Genomic DNA, 11589 nt, shown 5'->3' with positions numbered 1-11589 from the left:
CTATAGTCCAATCCTCAAGAAAACACATAATTTGTGCCCAAAGACTGTACATATGCTAAGGTGACTTCCTTCCTTAATCTCTAAATAACATGCCTCTCCACATGAGCAGGAGATAGAGGTTGGGCATGTGCCTAATCCCGTGAGGTCCACCTTTGGGGAGTCACAGATGCTGGTTGGTGAAGAATCTGATCTCCCTGCAGACAATTTAGAATTGGTGAAGAATTTAATCTCCCTGCAGACAGGATTTACACAGAACTGACAACTCAGAGTCAGCTCTGCGGAAAACAGCTCATTTAACTGGATAAGTGAGTGCACCAAGTCAGCCAGGGCCTTAGGGAATACTGGGTTTTCACTAAAAGGCTCCTCTTCTGATGTTTTCAACTCCACACTCATGGTCTAAAACTTGAGAGTACTCGATATCCAGTTTCTACAGCATTTTGGTGTTATCATTGGTAAATGCTATCAAAACTGAGAGGATATTCTTCTTCCCCCTCTCAGAAAGCCCTCTGATAGATTTTATCTGTTTGAAGATCCAACCAGGGCATTGAACCAACCTTGGATTCTCACACCAGCTGGTAAGGGTTGCAGTAACCCAGCCTTTCTATGACTCTTTGGATAGTGGCACACAACTCCTAAGAATAGGGGTCTCCTCTGTTGAACACAGATATTGGTAGTGAGTGAACAGAAAAGAGAATGGCCAACTCACTTCTCTTCTCCAGTGGAAAATGGTCCAGCTCTTTCAGAATGTGGTCAGCAAAGCAGTGGGTGAGGAGGCGATGTGTGAGCCACCTGCCGATAGTGTTCCACTTCATTGTAAGCTTCTGTCCCACTCTATTATCTGATCTTTAAATGGCATTTAAGCAACTGTACTGTGGATGTTGCATGAAAGCAATAGCCCTTTCCAGGTCATCTCTCTCCATCTCTTCATTTGCTTACTTTGGTAAAGAATGGAAATGCCAAAATCCAATAAAGTATTTGTGAGGGGCTGTGTGGGGGGACAAGTCATCCAGCAGCTTCACCATACCTTTTCCTTGCTTGGAAATCCACATCTTGATGGGAGACCCACCTCCAATTCTGTGGTACTGGCCTTGAATCTTGGAGGTTCTGCATTTGGAAAAGAATGGTGTAAACTTATTTTGAACAGTAAGTGTCCTGAGGTCTTGGTCCAGGAAGAGCCTCAGAAGGAAGTCATGAACATGTCCGAGGGTTTCAGGTCCTCCCATGTTTAGCATTAATATTTCAGTTTTCAGCTTCCTTTTCTCCACTTGAACTTGAGGTTTTGCACCCTGACCACGCTGGGCTGTTTCTGTGACACCTGACTGGCACTTGTATGGCTGACAGGCCCTCAAGCTGTCTTGTGCCAGCTGGTGCATTCCCGGGGCAACCTTCACTGAGTCCCAGACACCTCCCGTGGCAGCGCCTACAGGTGTCAGCCTAGCCAGGGCCCAGCCAGGATCTTTCCTCACCGACATCCCAGGACGCCTGACTTCATGTGGCCACCCATAGCCCTCCCAGCCCCTGTTTATTTGAATTACTTCATTCCACTAAATACATAACAATCATAATGTGGTATTAAATATGAGTAAAAATCAAAATCAGAAAGAAAGACATATACACATATGAATGTCCGCAGCTAGAGAAAATACATTCAATACAGATATTCAGTATCGTCTTAGAGTCTTGGAAGTTGTTAGAGTTGGTCTGTACATTTGCCTCTGTCCTTCCTCAAGGCCTGAGTGATAAGGTAAACATAATTTTTATTTTATCATAAAATGAATGAAGATCAGTTTCTTCTTGCTTACTGGGAATTTATTCTGGTTTTAGAGTTTCAGCTTCTAGTTGATGTGACTTATAAGAAACCTATGACATTTAATGTAGAATGTTGAGGATATCTTTTACAATTCATTAGATGTCTTCTGTATGAGGCTCAATTCAGACATTCCATTTACATTAATTGGAATATTCTCATCACTAAACTTTCCTGGATCGGGCACCATGTTACCTTATCCCATGCTTTCCTTCTACAAGAGAATGGGTTGTATCTTCATTCATAACAATCTGGTACGACTCCTTGTACATTTTTTATCTTTAAATTATTGTTATAGTCCTATGTTCCCTGAAATTCTGTCTTCTATTCTTTTTCTGTATGTACTTACCTGTTTCAAATCTGTTACCACCACTTTACTAGGATCAGGAGGTTCAAGAGATGGAAGACTGTATTCCTTGTGCAGTGTCTAACCACACTCTGCCATTGCACCCTTGCCAGGCATAAAGATGAGGAATAGTAACCTTCGTTGCAGACTCCAAGGACTCTTTTTCTTCATTGTTTTACATCTATACCAGGTGTTATAGCTGCTTATATAGAGTAGATACTCAACTGAATTGTATAAAGAAACCTCCCTTACCTTGCTCTTTAATGTCCTTGCTTTTCTTTTAACCTGTTGTTTCCTTTCTCTGAAATGCCTCTACCTGGCAAATTCCTATTCACAACTCAAAGCGCAGCTGACATATCACCTCCTCTTAAGTCTTCCTTGACCACATCCAGAATGGAGTTAATCACTCCCTTATTTTTATGTCCTCAGTACCTTGCACATACATGCATCAGCAAACTTAGAACAGTTTACCAAATATATCCCGATGTGTGTTTATATATCTTTTTTTTTTCTTTTTGGGGGCGGGGAGTGGAAGTCTTGCTCTGTCACCAGACTGGAATGCAGTGTCACGATCTCGGCTCACTGTAACCTCCACCTCTCGGGTTTCTCCTGCCTCAGCCTCCTGAGTAGCTGGGACTACAGGCATATGCCACCACACCCAGCTAATTTTTGTATTTTTAATAGAGACGGTGTTTTACCATGTTGACCAGGATGGTCTCGATCTCTTGACCTCGTGATCTGCCTGCCTCGACCTCCCAAAGTGCTGGGATTACAAGCATGAGCCACGGCGCCCGGCCTATATGTCCTATTGATAAACTCCTGATTAGTGAAACAGTGTCTTATCTATCTTTGTTACTTTCCAGATCTAGCACAGTTCCTGGTAATAGCAGACCTTTAGTAAATGTTCATTTTAATGTAATTTTATGCATTTAATTTTCTATCTCTGGACCTCAGTATCTTATTTCCAAACAATATTACCTTAGTTTTAAAGTTTGTCTATTCCTGACACTCTAGCTGTGTGACTTTCAGCAAACTACTTAATCTTTCTGTGCTTTATTACTTTTACCCTAAGAAATGGGAATAGTAATATTTACTTTATATGGTTATGATAAAAAATAAATGAGTTTAGTTATGGATAGTACTTAGCATATTTCTTGACATGTAATAAATATTAGACACACATTAATGTCATCATCATTTTCTGTTATGCCTATATTCACATTAGGCAGTACGTCCTCTATCCTATCACTGACAGCTCTGTGCTGCCTGTTAATGTTTTTGTCACTCTCTCTGAACCATTATATAATAGCTCAAGGTCAAAGATGTTGCCTGTCCATGTGTATTTCCTTAGCCCCAAGATTAGTGCCTAAATAGCCATTGCTCAATTAATGTTTATTTATACAACTGGTTGAATGAATACCTATTAAAACATACATATTAAAGTATTAGAGGACTTACAGAAGGAAAGAATAACCCATTTAACAATTTCTGAAAGGATATGTTCAAGAATATCTATTTGGACTGAGATCTGTAATCTCCGCTCATCAAATGGAGGACCCAGGGTTACTGTGGTCAGTAACTTAAAAAGGGTGTGGTTTACTTAATGGACTCCTCTCCAAACCACCAACACTCAAATATTGCATTATGTCAAGTGTATTAACTTTCACATATCAGAGCTACCATTACAACTATCTTTCAAAATAACAAGTGTTTCAACTTATTGAAGTTGCCTCACATGCCTCCCTCTTATTAAAAAAAAAAAAAATAGATGTATTAAGGTAGACGTTTACATGTTTACATGATGGCATCATCCCTGCAAGCTCAGTCCTACACTTTACTTATCTCATCCCCATGATTTTGGAGAGAGGGGATGCAGCTTTGCCCAAATTCTGGCAGTAAATCTGCTTCCTACTCCTACGTGACAGGTGGCTCCCAGACAGGTAGGCTGGTAGAGCTGAGCTTCCTTTCATGCTGTCAAGGAGGAGCAGCATCCTGCTGCTTGACAGCTAAAGCCTTACCATCATATTAAGAGTCTGTTTTTCTTTCAATTCTCCTAGCCACAAATCTTTGAGAGAATTGGTCCTGTTGTGAACAAGGCTGTTGCAGATTGGAGGAGCTCTGCTGTGGTCTGCATATCCCCGTGCAATGTATCTCCATCTGTGTGGGGCATCTGCCTCCTCCATTCTGCCATCTGACTTGTCTTAGGCCAAATGCTGACACTTCTCTTAGGGAAGGGAGGAAAGAGGTCCAGAGTCATCCTTACGCTTACATAGCACCTGATTCTGCCCTTAACTTTCTATCCAGGGCTTCTCAAATGTTAACGTGCTTACCAATTACCCAAGATCTTTGTTCAGAGCAGATTCTGATTGATATATTCAGGTATTTTGCCTGAGATGATGCATTTGTAACAATGTTTCAGGGATCATTCCAAATGTGGTCCCCAGATTACCAGCATCAGAATCACCTAGGATCTGAGTCAGAATCTACATTTTAATAATATCCCCAGGTGATTTGTGTACACTTTGAGATTTGAGAAACACTGCCTTTGAAGGTATTGAAATCCATGTGGTAGGACGTTATTTCTCATCTTGCATGGCAAAAGCTATTAGTGATAGTTACTTCTCTTACCTCCACTCTGCTGATGCTACTGGTCTAAGGAGAACTTTTTGGGCAGTAAGGCTTTAATCAGCATAATTTAAAGGGTTAGCTTATCTCCTACTTCTGGGCTACCATGACATCATAGCTTTAATTTCCTAGGTGTACTTGATAGTGTTGTTCTAACCTTCCAATTAACTTATCATCTGAAACCAGACTAAGTGATTGCCCTAATCATCAGCATTTCAGTGTTTAAAAATATGCATTGAGTTAAAATAATAAAGAACAGAAAGCAAACAATTTACCCAATAATTAGTAAATCAATAGATTAATTGACAGATCAACCCTTATACCTATTTTCTTTCATTAACATTTTAATATTTGTGCTTGTCAGAACTTCTAATAAAAGAATAAAGAAGAAAGGTGAATTACTTCATTAAATCTAATTTATTTCCATTTAACAAGCTAATTGTTGAAGTAGGTGCTTTGGTGGTACCAAGACAAACAGGTACAACATTTCCCTTCAAGGACTTTACCATGTCACAGGGTGAATGGACATGCCACAGTATGAATGGACATTGGTGTGAGTAGAGCGGAATATAAAAGAATACATTCACAGACTATACTGCAAAACAGAGGGACAGAAGATGCTAAGTGCGACTGAACAGGCAAGAGAGGAATGAGTTTTAGGGTTTTGCTGCTGTTAAGTGTGGTCCATGAAGCAGCATCAGTGTCAGCTGGGACCTTGCTAAGAATAGTAATTCTTGGATCCTCATTCAGAACTACTCAATTACAGTCTGGGAGTAGAACAGCAAACATTGGTTTAACAAGCCAACCAGGTGACTATTAATCACAATAAAGCTTGAGAGCCACTGTTATAAAATATGCTAAATGCTATCAATAGCCAATGAAATGGAAGGAAAAGAGAATTAAAGCAGTCGTGTTCATAGAAATATAAACTGAGCAATCAGAATCTGCTTTTAACAATAATCTTGGGTAGTTGGTAAGCACGGTAAAATCTGAGAAGCACTGGATTACAATTATAAAAAATGTAATTTAAAATTTTGTAGTTCTGCTTTAAATAATTAAAAGAAGCAACTAAAATGAATTTGATTATACATTTTATTAAGCTCAACATAGCCAAACTATTATCAACATGTCATCATTGTAAAATATCAATGAGAAATTTTATATCCACGCTTTTTTAGATGAATCCTCGAAATCTTGTATTTTGCATTTATAGAACATCCGAATTTGAACTAGTTACACTTCAGGTGCTTAATGGCTGCATGTGGCAGTAGATACCATATCGGACAATGAAACTTTAGACCTTAATATTCCAAATGTGGTCCCTGGAATACCAGCATTAGAATCACCGAGGATCTGAACCAAAATCTACACTTTAATAATATCCCCAGGTGATTTGTGTTCACTTTGCGATTTGAGAAACACAGCCTTTGAAGGTATTGAAATCCACATGGTAGGAAGGAATCTCCCATCTTCTTGCATAGAAAAAACTATTAATGATAGTTACTTCTCTTACCTGCACCCTGTGCCTCTCAGAACTTGCTAATCCTCTGTCAAATCTATCTAGTTCTAGACTCTGGGACCCTGTGAATCTAGGAGTTGGCAATATTGCAGAGGGAAGAGCAGTACTACAGCAGGTGCAAATACAGACTATTTGAGGAATTCCAAAGTACCTGAATTCCCATGTTGAGAACTATACAACACCCTCACCTTCCTCCTGCATATTTGCTCAGAATTACATGAAAAAGTAGCTATTACATTCAACATAACTTTTTGAATAGAAAAATTAACAACATAGAAGTTCCTGAGAAGAAATAATATAGTTGCTCTTAGAAAAGAATAAGGCAATGTTCTGGAAAGGCTAATGAAAAACTAGCTAGATCACACTATAAAAATAAATTAATTAGTGAAGATGAATGGGAGAAGCCATCTCAGCAGCTGGATTGTAGGAGGAAGGAAAAAGGAAACCAGTATTGCTGGTCTGTGAGGAAGATACCAATAAATAGATAACCTAGAGGAAGAAGATGACAATCTGTAGTCAATGGCCTCTCTCTCGAGCCAAAGTGCTGAGATATGGCTCTGCTTCTCAGTATTTAGGGGGCTTTTTTTAAAAAGGACTCAGTAAGTTTTAACCTCTTGGGGTATAGTTCTAAGATGATAAATTAGCATACCTGACTGGTCCTATTATTGGTAGGAAATGAGGCAGTGGAGGGAGAAGAGGTTATCTCTGGATGATGGGTCACCAAAGCAAGATATTTTAGGATTTACTCATGAAAATACATTTCTGCTCTTCTTTCTATGCCCAGACAAGGTTCTGTTGAAAATGATAGGAAGTTGTACTGCAAATGTGCTTGCCAGAATTCAAATGCACATAAATGGAGCAGTAAAGGGCTCAGCTACAGATGTATCTTTGTGAACAACCCAGTTAACAACAGACACAGACTGAGGAATTAGTAAAAGCGAGTTTTTTTATTTTACTGCTCATTCGAACTACAGGTAACAAAACTCTTCTAAAACCCGCATAGCACTTTCTTAAAGTCACCCCAGGCTTCCATTACAATAGTTTTGTTGTTGCTGTTGTTCCAGCAATGCCTTTTTAGGAAAGAAGTGCTGTCTGTTATTACTGCTTAACTCATTCCCAAAGCTCCAGCTCTCATTTATGCAGCAAAAGTAAAATTGAATTATTTCTCATTTCTCTCCCTTAAAGGCCCAAAGTCAGATACAACTAAAACTATCTGTAAGTGCTAGCTACACTGAAAAAAAAAGTGATGAAAAATCAAAACACAAAGCAACTTCAATTACATCCACTGAGACCAATTTTGGCCTCCGACAAGCAGGTGTATTTATTGGTCATGTAAAGGTTGCCATGCTTAGAATGCAGCCCCATGATTCCTCATACACACCATCTCAGAGGCTATCCGTGAGCAAAATGGATAAAAGCATCTCTGAGAAATCTAGTTGGCAAATGCCTATGGGGATTGGAGGCTGTAAAACTCAATACCCACTGAGAATCCAGAACACCAGCTGGGGTGATCTCCCAACTTACTTTCTTAATAAGGATAGTGTAAACTGTGACTGGCTTCTCGTCAAGGCTATTAGGAGTCCCCTGGCCAATTCGCCAATGTCTCATATCCTTGCTGTGCCCATGGACTCAGACTTCAAACACCAGCTGTCACTTTAAACCTTGACATGAAATGTCTCACCAGACGCCAACCCAGAGACTCACAGAAATTCACACATGTCTGGAGTACTTGAGGGACTTCCAGTTTCCCTTGCTGGCCCCCTGTCTCTGGTGCAAGCCTGGGTTTGAGATTCTTTCTAACTTTCAGTACCCCAGCTGGACCTGGGTTTTCTTTTCAGACTGACCCATGGTTTCTGGAACCTACACTTCCTTTTGTAATTATGAGAATATATTTATGTTGTAAACAGTGGCAAACAGCCTCAGTCAACAAGAGAGTACCTTCCTAAAGAGATGAGGTAAAAATAACAGAATAATGGAATTCAGTGGTTAAAAGGTACTCTTTGGTAAAATGTAAGAATCCCCATAAACTCCCAACTATCCAACAGATAAATGAATCTTCTCTACAACTTGTTGGAAGAATCAATATAAATCACTATGCGCAGCAGTACATTTTTCTCTAAGGACCTGGCCTTTGAGTAATTGGGGAAACATGTTCTCCTAAAAGGCCAAAAGCATTGAGTGGAGGGAGGGCTGCCCCTAGAGTAATGTATAACAATCACGAAGGGGGCTTTTTCAAGCTATAATCCTCCCTCACATTTCTGAAACATGCCCCTGGGGTGGAGTTAGGCATGAGTGTCTCTAAGAAAATAGTCTGAAGTAAAATGCTTTTTGGTCAACTTGCTCCAAGGAGAATGACTCACTTCCTTCAAGTGTGTTGTGAGTTCCCTTGAGTCTGACTCTGTCAGATTAGTATGAGAAGATGAGGGTGCCAGAAATATAAACCACGACAGCAGCATAGAGAAGACTAAGACTGTGCAGCCATGTGGAGTCAGAAAACCTGAGATGTAGGCTGGCATCAGTTGAGTGTTCTTGGGCTAATCTCATACACCTCTGAGCTTCAGTGTCTCCATCTGTAACATGGGTATGTGATCCACCTCCAGGGCAGTAGTGTGGTTTGCAGCAGACAGCACCTTTGAAGGCATTATAACAACTGTAAAATGCAAGACAAGTGGTAGTTATGGCTATAACTGGGTAGAACCACTCCTTGATATTGATGGTAGACAGCAACAACCCAGTCATCTTCTCCCAGGGCAAATCATTGAGACCTAAGGATCAGGGTTTATGAAAATAAAACTATAATTCTCAAAAGACTTCTCCCTGGCTGGTGAGCATACAAATCATGAGCTCAGATAGCCCCAACTTGATCTTATGATCGCCAACCATAACCTACAGCTGAAACTAATTATGACAACTGACCAAAAGAGGAGCTCATCAGGAAATGAAGATGAGTCAGCCCAACCCTGGACCCATGGCAGAAAGCAGCCAACATAGGGTATAGCAGCATTTTTTTTCTACTAGAGTATAAACTCATAAAGATACACACACACAGACACACACACACATATATATACACACACATATATATATACACACACTTACATAAGATCTAGAAAGTTAGGTTTGTTTTAAAGGGAAGATTCTCATAATAATTTGCAAGTAATACAGAAATGAGAAAGGGAATAAAAACAATGTTAGTGTCAGGCACTTTATGCAATTCATTTTTATTCTTAATCTTTTAAATTGGAAACAGAGTATTATTGTCTCCACCCTTTTACAGATGAAAAAATTAAGATGTTAAACAATTTGACGAAGTGAAGGCCAGAAAGAATATTGAAACATAGGGCTGTCTCTCAAGCATACACTACCCTAGCAACAGCACCATTGACATCAACACCGTTACCATCCTCATCATGTAAGCCACAGTCTAATAAGTACTAGAGTACAAATAGCGCACTAAAGGCATAAAAATAGAGCAGATTAAGTCTTTCTGGATTTAAAAAAGTAGTAATAGAGGTGACAGTATTTAAGCAAAGCCTAACAGAGAACACACAATCGACTGGTTGGCTAGCTAAATATTCAGCAAGATAAGGAATATTTTTTGGTTAGGGACTTGAGGAATCATTCAAAAGCTTGAGAATCAGTGAGTCTGAGACAAGTGTTTAGGGACTGCTGGTAAAGATGTGTCAGGGCACCCTTCACAGAGTCAGTTCTGCAGCCCAGGAAGCACTCTCCAAAGCAAAAGGTATCAGCTGTCATCTCAGCCAGAGCTCAGCTGACAGAGCCCAAACATCTGACAAGAAGGGACCTGGGAGGTAGATGTCAGCCCTGACAAGCCTTGGTGTCTGCCTCCAGGAAAGCAATACAGGCCTCCTTAGACTCCACCAGAAGACTCACAGGCAGACTGGGCTACAGAAGGCCAAGAGCCCCTGCCTCTCATCCCTCCAGTTCACAGCACATGAAGTTGTCAGTGTGAGTGCAGCAGGGTCTCTGTGGCCAGAAACGGTCCTTTGTAGAAAACGGATCATGTCGCTTGCAGGGATTTTATGTCTAATGGCCAGGCTGTTGTTTAATGAGAGCCATGCTGTAATAAATATGCATTAGTTCCATTAAATTAGGTCCAGAGGTAGAGAAATCCCTGTAGATGTGGCTGTCAATTTTGTTCATGCCACAGAGCAGTCCTGCCTTACATTGATTGTGAAAGCAACTAAATGTGTGAACTGTGTCTCCTCATTTTTGTAGTTCTCCTTCACCATCCAGCATATTATTTTCTTCTTTAAATGTTTCTACAAACATCAATGCAATGTACATTCTGTTGTTATTGCAGTCAAATCTCAATTGTTCACTGTGGTAGTGATTGTGTATCATGTAATGTACTAAAATCATCAAATTACCCCAAACTAATTTTGAGAATTCAGTTTCTTTGGGAGAAAAAGTGTTTAAACTAAGTGCTTGAAATCCACCTCTTTCTTCCCTTTATTTATATCATAAATTTGCCACAAAGTAGACTATTTAGAGTTGGAGGGGATGGAGGCAATATTCTGTAAAGGAGAAGCCTGCAAACCTGACTGTGTGATTTTGGGCATGCTAATTAAACTCTCAGAGTGTAGTTCCTTCCATCTGTCAAGGGTGAATAATATACTTATGCTTTATACTAAGGATTTCTATATGAATAAAGTAAGACAATGTTTCTGAGAATGTACTTATTAAAGAGTAAAGAATCAAAGCGATGAAAAACCTTATACTTGATGAAGAATACACACCAAATTGTAATCATAATATGGTACAGCAAAAGGAGAGCATATATTAAAAGGCAATAAGAAACAATAAGGATTACTGTTAAACAGGGTTGGTAAACCATATGTGTTTATCTCTTTTTCTACAATTAACTATAATTAAATAACGAACTTAACATCATAATATTCCAAGAAGACCAAAAGGAGAATCAGAAAAGACAGTAGTAGACAAGGGATTAGTATTTCAACAAAAATTTTGGAAGCTGGAAAGCAAATGGATGATTAGAATTGGAGTTAACAGAATGATGATAGCTGTAAGTAAAGTTTCTGCAGCAGGAAATACCACTGAGAAAGGGCAGTTGACCTTTAGAACTAAGAACAGTATAGGACTGGGAGGATCCAGGCCATGTGGAAAGTTTGCGTGAGGCATGCATCTGGACACAGTGGATTACCTGCAAATCTGAAAACTAAAAACTAAGGCCATCACCCACTCCACACCTCAGATAAAGAGAAGATTCCTCTCTACAAGAACAAAATGGTCTCACAGAAAATATCTCCA

General features: G+C 39.7%; 1 pseudogene; it reads right to left on the bottom strand.

Moving 5' to 3' along the window:
- LOC119625667 (ferrochelatase, mitochondrial pseudogene) lies at positions 1–1487 on the bottom strand (annotated as a pseudogene).
- Positions 1488–11589: the final 10102 nt, after the last annotated feature.

Source organism: Chlorocebus sabaeus, chromosome 15 (assembly GCF_047675955.1).
Source record: "Chlorocebus sabaeus isolate Y175 chromosome 15, mChlSab1.0.hap1, whole genome shotgun sequence".
NCBI lineage: Eukaryota > Metazoa > Chordata > Mammalia > Primates > Cercopithecidae > Chlorocebus > Chlorocebus sabaeus.
This window is presented reverse-complemented; position numbering and strand designations above follow the sequence as displayed.